The sequence below is a fragment of the Melozone crissalis genome, unplaced genomic scaffold, assembly GCF_028551555.1.
Source record: "Melozone crissalis strain CALT ecotype California unplaced genomic scaffold, PUWL_Pcris_2 ptg000004l_1, whole genome shotgun sequence".
Taxonomy (NCBI): domain Eukaryota; kingdom Metazoa; phylum Chordata; class Aves; order Passeriformes; family Passerellidae; genus Melozone; species Melozone crissalis.
In genome coordinates, this window is record NW_026535782.1 from 23,333,446 (window position 1) to 23,341,068 (window position 7,623).

Consider the following 7,623-nt stretch of genomic DNA (forward strand, 5'->3'; position numbering starts at 1 on the left):
CTTTGTAATGGAGAGACATTAAAAAAGTCTTGGAATCTGCTGAGGTTTCTGCTGATTCTCCAGATGTGTCTCCTCAGGAGGCCTTTTGTCTGCACAGGTGCTGCATTGTTGAGCTTCTGAGCCTCTTTGCTCTTCCTCAACACTCAGCAAAACCTCCTTCCCATGCCAAAGGCTTGCACAGCTTGTGAGCCAAAGGTACAACATCAAATGGTTTCCCCTGCAAGTAGCTCTTTTTACTGCTCAGGACTGTGTATGGAGCAGTGGGTCCAATGTTAGGACTTTATAGTCTTTTTTTTTGGTAAGTTTAGTATGATAACATGAGCATTGCTCAAGTGTCAATTAAGGTATTGCAGTCTCCTGCAGCCATGTGGTGCCACATTTGTTTAGAAACACACTTTCTGGCTTCATTAAAACTCTTTAGAATGTGTATCTGGTTTTAAATGCCTTCAGAGGAATCAATTAATCAATCAATCAAATATTTTTTTATTCAATATATAAATTTAATTAATGCATTGGACCTGACCTTTGTAGCCCAATTTTGATTTGGATTTTAGATTTTAGGTCTGTAAGAAAAAATTAAGGAAAAAAAATTAATACATAGATCCTAAACTTCATATTTTATCCATAAATTTCCAAGTGTTTAACACAGCACACAGCAGGAAGAAGCCACTATTTTTTTATTCAGGAGATAAAGAGTGCAGGAGTTAAACTTGGGTATTCAGCTCAGAATCTGCAATATTCCTATTATTCTCAAAAACACAGAAGCACCTTACAGAGACTTCCACAGCCTTCAATTCTTCCACATAGTTTCTAGCATGAAGTTTTTCTTAATCTCTGAACTAAATTTTCCTTGTCACATAAACCTCTCTACTGTATTTTTTATCTGTGAATTCTGTTATTCTTTGCTGATTCTTTCATTCATTCTTCCAGTTCAGTACTGAGTAATGGATGTAATATTTCTTCCCAGCTCTCTACAGCCTTTCACTCAAAAGAAAGACAAGCCAGTAGGCAACTGCAATCATAGTTATGTGATTAAAGAATTTACCCAAGGGGAAGAAAACAGGAGTCAGCTTCTTGCATTATCACAGATCCTGCAGTGCTGATGGTGAACTGTGTAGGCCCACAGCCAGAGAGGGTTTAGTGTCTCATTAAAAGCTTCTTGTTCTACTCAGCTACAAGCCTAACCTCTCTCCTGCATTCCCCCTTTCATGCTGGCGAGTTTGCTGAGAGAATGCCTTTGAAGTTGAGGTACACAGTGGAAATGAACAGGGGAACCAAGCTTGCTGCTGTTGATGAGACTTAAAATGAGACAGAAGCCAAGCTGTTGTCAGTCATGTCAACAGTGATTTACTCTTAAGGCTTTGCAGACCTAAAATTCAGGCATCTGAGGAAACACAGGAATGAGAAATGAGGTGCTGATAGAGTCTGGGCACCTCCAAAGATTAAGCAGGAGCTTTCAAGAACTCAGTTTTAGGTTCTTAAATTCCAAGTCTCACTTAAAAATATCATCGCCTTTCTTGACCCGGGCCTCGTGATAGCTGCGTTTCTGTGACTGCCTGTTTGGAAAGGGATTTGCAAATATCTACACTCCCAAGTATCTGATAAGTGAGATAATAGCACTTGAATATTTCATGGGGTCTGAAGCTGAATATTATCACAGAAGCTGAGAAAAACTTGGATATTCCTCCTTTCCAAACCGCATGTTCAAATGACAAAAATGCTTCAGACTTCACTCATAACTAGATTAATTTCATTCCTTGATTAAATACTCTGACCTGTAGACTTACTATACAGAGAAGAGAAAATAAGAGAAACTACAGAAAATAAGGCCAGAGAAAATAAGGCAGAGAAAATAAGGCCAAACTACAGAATCCATAGCTCTGTGTATGTGAGGTTCTCAGTAGGAAAAACAGGGTGTATATGGAGGTTATTCTTTCGGGAACAGACATCATTGGAAGAGAATTTTTTCCAGATCATATTTCTGGATGTAGTCTCTTTAATGTTGCCATGACTCATTCTGCAAACATTTGGCACACATTTTACATTACATATGCTGAAATATATTACTTGGTTTTAAAACTGAGAAGATTTTAAAAGTAGTGAAAAGCTCAGGTGTGTCCAATAAAGCACTGAGGAACTTGAGTTTTTATTAAAAAAAAGGTATTTTTTATTGCTAATCTGTAAAACTGAGTTCAAATTTTTTTAACATGTCTTTGTTAAATGTCTGGCATTCCATCCTGGAAATACTACAATCTCCATCATGCTGACCTCTTCACAATCCTGTGTGTGGTCCTAAACTAGAAACCCATCAGAAAAAGAACCCCAACCAGCTGGGGAGAAAAAGCAACTCTAGCAGTTTCCATTCTCAGAAACTGGTTAGTCTGGGATAACTGGAAAAGGCAGTACTCAGATCTCATTAAATATTTTTGTATGTTATACAAAAATAGTGTTTCCTGAAATTCTCTAAAAATGTCCTTGAAAGATGTACACACATCCTCTTAAATATAATAAAAAGGATTTTTTACACCAAATTATTTGTGTTCCTAAAATGCTCTTTACAACTTTTATAAACCTTTCAAGTGACTTTGTGGCTTTTAGACAGATTTCACGTAGTTTGTTCTGAAACAAACAAAAGACCAAGTCTTGTAGGTAGAAATGTGCAAAAAATGATGTGACTTTCTAGGAAGGAAGAAATAAGCAAACAAAAATTAACACTGGGCTTTAATTAGTTAACCATATATAAAACTCTGATGGTTCTGTAGTTTTTGTTACCTAGTGATGTGAAGATGATGATTTCTTTTTGTGGAAATGTTCTACTGATTGAAGTGCAACCAAGGAGGATACTGGTTCAGGTCTCCAGCTCATTAGAAATTTTAGCTTAGTTCTCAAGCCTCTAAAAGGATCAACAAAAAAGAGCCAGTATGGCTAAGCAGAAGAGGCAAAAAACTTTCAGAAATAACTTTTTTAAAATAGCCTTTTGAAGCAACTTAAATTTAAAACCATAATAGGGCAAAACAGAAAGAGTTTGAGGAGCAGATTGCTAAGTGGAGAGCTGTAATAAAATCAATTTCAAATGTATCAGAATGAGAAAACCTGAAGTTCCTTGAATAATTAAAGGCAAGAAAGTCAATGAAGAGTATCTAGAATTTTTTTGCATGGCTGGGTGTTGTCAGAGGGTAATTTCTAGACAGAAATGTAGTCTCACACTACAGTTTATGAGATATGTGACCCAGTCTAACAATTTATAGTTTCCAAAGCTGAAGAGTCTGCTTGTATCACACTTATGTTCCTTTACCTCACTTTTGTCTGATCACTCTCACCATCCAACTTGTACCAGCTCCTTTTCCCATCAGTAATTTTCATGGGCACATAACATACCATGGTGTCCGAAGAGAAAGAGAAGTTTGACTCTTAAAAGGGATGTTGGGAATGAAGGACTGTAAATTCCATGCAAACTACCCAATAAAAAAATTAAAATAAAATAAATAGAAGGTACAGACAGAAAAATCTGAAAATCTGTAGGATATCACGGGAAATATTTCCACAATTTTTGTAAAGAAAACTAGACCTTGTAAATCTCTCTCTTAAAATATACCAGGGAAGTAAATAGAGAATATCCACTTTGTACCTGTATATTCACAAATGCTTATTTCTAGGTATATCATATTCTCTTTGAAAATAATTGAGTGCAAAGTCATTAAAAGGTCACATAGTTATAGATGAGTAGACAAGTAAACTATAATGCAAAAGGAAAAAATTTTCCTGTCAGCATAATAAAGAAGCACAAAGTGGAATTATTTAAGAACAAGGTCTGAAAATCGTGGTGTATCATTTCTGAAAAACATCAGCTCAACTTTGTGTCAGAAAAGCAAGCAAATTATTGAAAACGAATGAGATAATATAGGAAATTTGTGTATTGCTAAACATTTTGATCTGAAAGCTTAAATCTGAGATTAGATGTGAGAAGCTAATATTTTTAGAAATGCATTTGTTTATTAAATAATCAATTCAATAATAAATCCAAGTTTTAGAACAAGGTAATTCTTTCAAAACTATGGTTACATGCATTCAAGTAAAAAATGAAACCAAAAGGAAAACAAAACACTTTGTTGTAGGTTGATAGAAGCTGTAAATGAGCCTAATCCTGGTGCAGTGCTGAATGAGGAGTGCCATTGTGCTGGCTGTTTTGGACTAGGCACTCCCTCCTCTGCTATGGGCACTCCTGAGCACCTGTACAGCAGAGGGCAGGATTAAATAGCATCTTCTTCAACGATGTTTCAGCTCAGGTTATTTTAAATGGATCATGATCATGAGTTGCAACTTCCTAACAGAGGTGCTTGCTCAGGCTTTGCTTTGCTAGGAAGCTGAGAGGAGGTTAATGTACATCTCTGTGCCTGTGGATTTGAAAGCCCTCCTAAATCTACCACTTGATAAGTATCCCCATGAGTTGCACTAGCCCAGACCTTTTCAAGTGAGATAAAAAGCCTGCATCTAAGCTACTTCTAGCACCTAAATGTGCTAGACTTTAACATTCTTCAGATGCTTCCTGTACTTTATTTTTTCTGTTAAATAGCTACAATTTTAGGAAGTCTAATTTCTCTTATAGGATCAGCACTCTGCATAGAAAATATTAAATTTCATAATCTCACAGAGTGCTTTTGCACACTACAAGATTAGCAAGAGGGTAGGGGTGAGGCTCCTGTAGACACTAATTTTGAGTAGGAACTCCTGTCACAAAAATTTCTCTAAAACACCTGGTGTCTCTAATAGCAAGTGAGAATTTTAATAACTTTTGCCCTGTCTGACATGACAGTATTTTGTAGGCTCTGCTCCCTGTCTAAGGTATTGCCTGGTGATTGTCTGCTGGAGTTTTCATCCACTGAAATCCTACTTGATCTCCTTAGAATCACACTTAATGGGAAAGACACTGAGCAACAAATCAAAGAGAGATTTTTACATCCAGAGAGGAATGTACAGGTGAGTAGATTCATTACATGAAACAGGGTTCAAAGACAAGCTTATAAATTTGTCCAAAATGTCATTGTTCCAAAGGTAACAGAAAAGGAAATGCCAGAACAAATATCATCCTATTCTCATTTCCTTTTGCAGTATAACCCCGGGAACAAAACAAAAAGAAAGTAAAGAACAAAAATGTACATTTTCTTTTGCCATTTCTTTGCTATATATCCTTAGTAAGAACTAAAGCAGCAAAACCATAAGATTCACCCAGACCTGGGCTCTCCACCTGTTACATTCTTATGTTATAGCAAATACAACAGAAAGGAAAGTAAAGTAAAATAATTCCTTCTGTTCTTTAGCTAAAGCATGACTCAGGCTCTCCATTTATGAAGCACTAGGCAAGACACCCTGTGTGTCATTCCTCTAAAAGGTCATAGGTAATATTCTCCTGCAGATGAATACTGGACATCTTCAAGAACATTCTTCATAGTTTAAGTCTGACTAGAAAAAGTTATGGGATGGTCCATCTGCACAGGGATTTCATAGCATCTGCAGAAGTTCTCACCTGGATTGATTGTTAATCTTAAAAATGAACAAAATAGGTTTTTTTAGCCTTGTGCCATTTTCCTATTTCCATACTATTGCTTGCTATCCAGTTACACCCTTTCCTTTTTCAGCAAAAATCTAGGTGGCATTCTGTTGCTTAGTCTGGGCTGAAACACTCTTGCATGTTGCCAGACCTTTGAAAAGAGCCACACAGTTAGATTTTTGGTTATTTAAAAGCCCAAATGAGGAGATCTTTTAGGGTTTCCTACTTTTCTACCTACTGGCCCCAGTGGCAGCATGACTCCTGAAAACCTCTGGGAGCAGTGATTTGTAAAATGGCACTGAGAATATAAAGCTCCTAGCAGGTGTGCAACCCTCTAAGTGTAAGTCAAGAGCAGCTTATGGGAGAGAGCCAAGCCACACAATAGGAAAGCAATGCCCTTCTCTGTTTTAAGGCTGAGGAAAACACTCTTTAATCCAATGATAGAAGTAACAAAGAATCTTTAGATTTAAACAACTGATAATTTTGTTGAACACTCTTTTCTGGAGGAGGGTGTGGTAACTTGGTGAAAACATAATTCAATTGCCATAAGTAATGGAAAATAACTTGTATAAATATCTTTTTCTTATTATCTGAGTAACGCTATTGTTATGACTAGAGTAAGGTTACATTTTCATCTATTTATCTTTTTTCCTATTGAATATTGTTTATCCAGTCACTGTCACAACTCCACAACTATTTGCTTCATGGGGAAAAATTTTGCCATTTGAAAGAGGAAACTACTTAACATGCCAGCAAAACAAGGAAAAGAGAGGATATTTCCATGTAAATTACTGAGCTTAATTTCAGCTGATTAAAATCTTAAAACTCTGAGCGGCCTCACGGTAGATTTTTTTTCCAAAACATGTTTTTGGAAACAGTGAAACACTGTATTTTGTTGGCAAACAGTTACAAGAATTTAAGCCTTTAATCAAGCTATGCTAAATGCTTCAGTTAATAAATTGTTTATGAGTGACCCAGGACTTTCCACACAGATCTGTTTCACTTTAATAATAGTCTGGAACTTTTCTACAGTATCCTGTCCAGTACAGTGTTCTACTGTTCAGATCTGGCTGCAGTTACAGTCCAATCAAAATTAGTCTGCCTTACAGAAAAGCTTAAATAATGTTCATGAATAAGCCAGTGCTGCCAATATAATAGTAATAATAATAATAATAATAATAATAATAATAATAATAACAATAACAATAATAATAATGTTGTCTCTAAAGATCTTCCTTCTTGCTCTTGTTGCACACTGTAAGGAGGAGAGGTTCACGTGATTCACCTCTACCCACCATCCAGGCTGCCTTGGTGAGCCTGGTGGATGCCCTGGTGCAGCTGTTTCCCTTTTCCAGCCCAGAGTGAGGAGTTCCAGTTTTGCTCTGAGCCTTACCCAGCTGCAGCTCAGTCCCTGAGCCCCACCATCATGCAGGGGGATTAATCAGCCGTGCTAATGACAGGTCAGTCTGTGGGGTCAAAGCGTTTTGTCGTGTTGTTAAGTGCTTGGGGTGCACGCTTAGATGCTAAATACCAGCAAAGAGAAAGCACATTGGATCACCCTCCTGGCAGAGAAGTGGTGAAGCAGCCAGTGGCAAATGTGTTTGATGAGCGTTCCTGCCCTCTCGTGGTAAAACTCTGCTCAATTTAGTTATTACATGTCACGCTTGTCAAGCACAAAAAAAAAAAAGACTAGTAAAAGAAAGTTATAAAATATTTATTCTTTCATATTTATTCATATATTTGGATGTCTGAATATCGAGAGGTCTTTGCATTCCTTCAGTTTTTGCCTGCACCAGATGAGATTCTCAGAGATGCTTTAATCTCTAGTTTAAAAAAGTCCTTATGTCCAGTTCAGCCAGATGTACTTCACATGAACATAAAAGTGGAGATTATTCTAGTTTTATTGCTACTCAAAGCTCTTATGTTTTTAGGCTTTTTTTCTATATTTAAACAATTCTTAGAAAGCCTATCACTAATGAATATTATGTAAAATCAGGGAAGAAATGTGTTAGGGTTGTAATTATACCACTCTCAAGTTTCTTCCCAGTAGCAACATACACTTCATTATGGTGAAA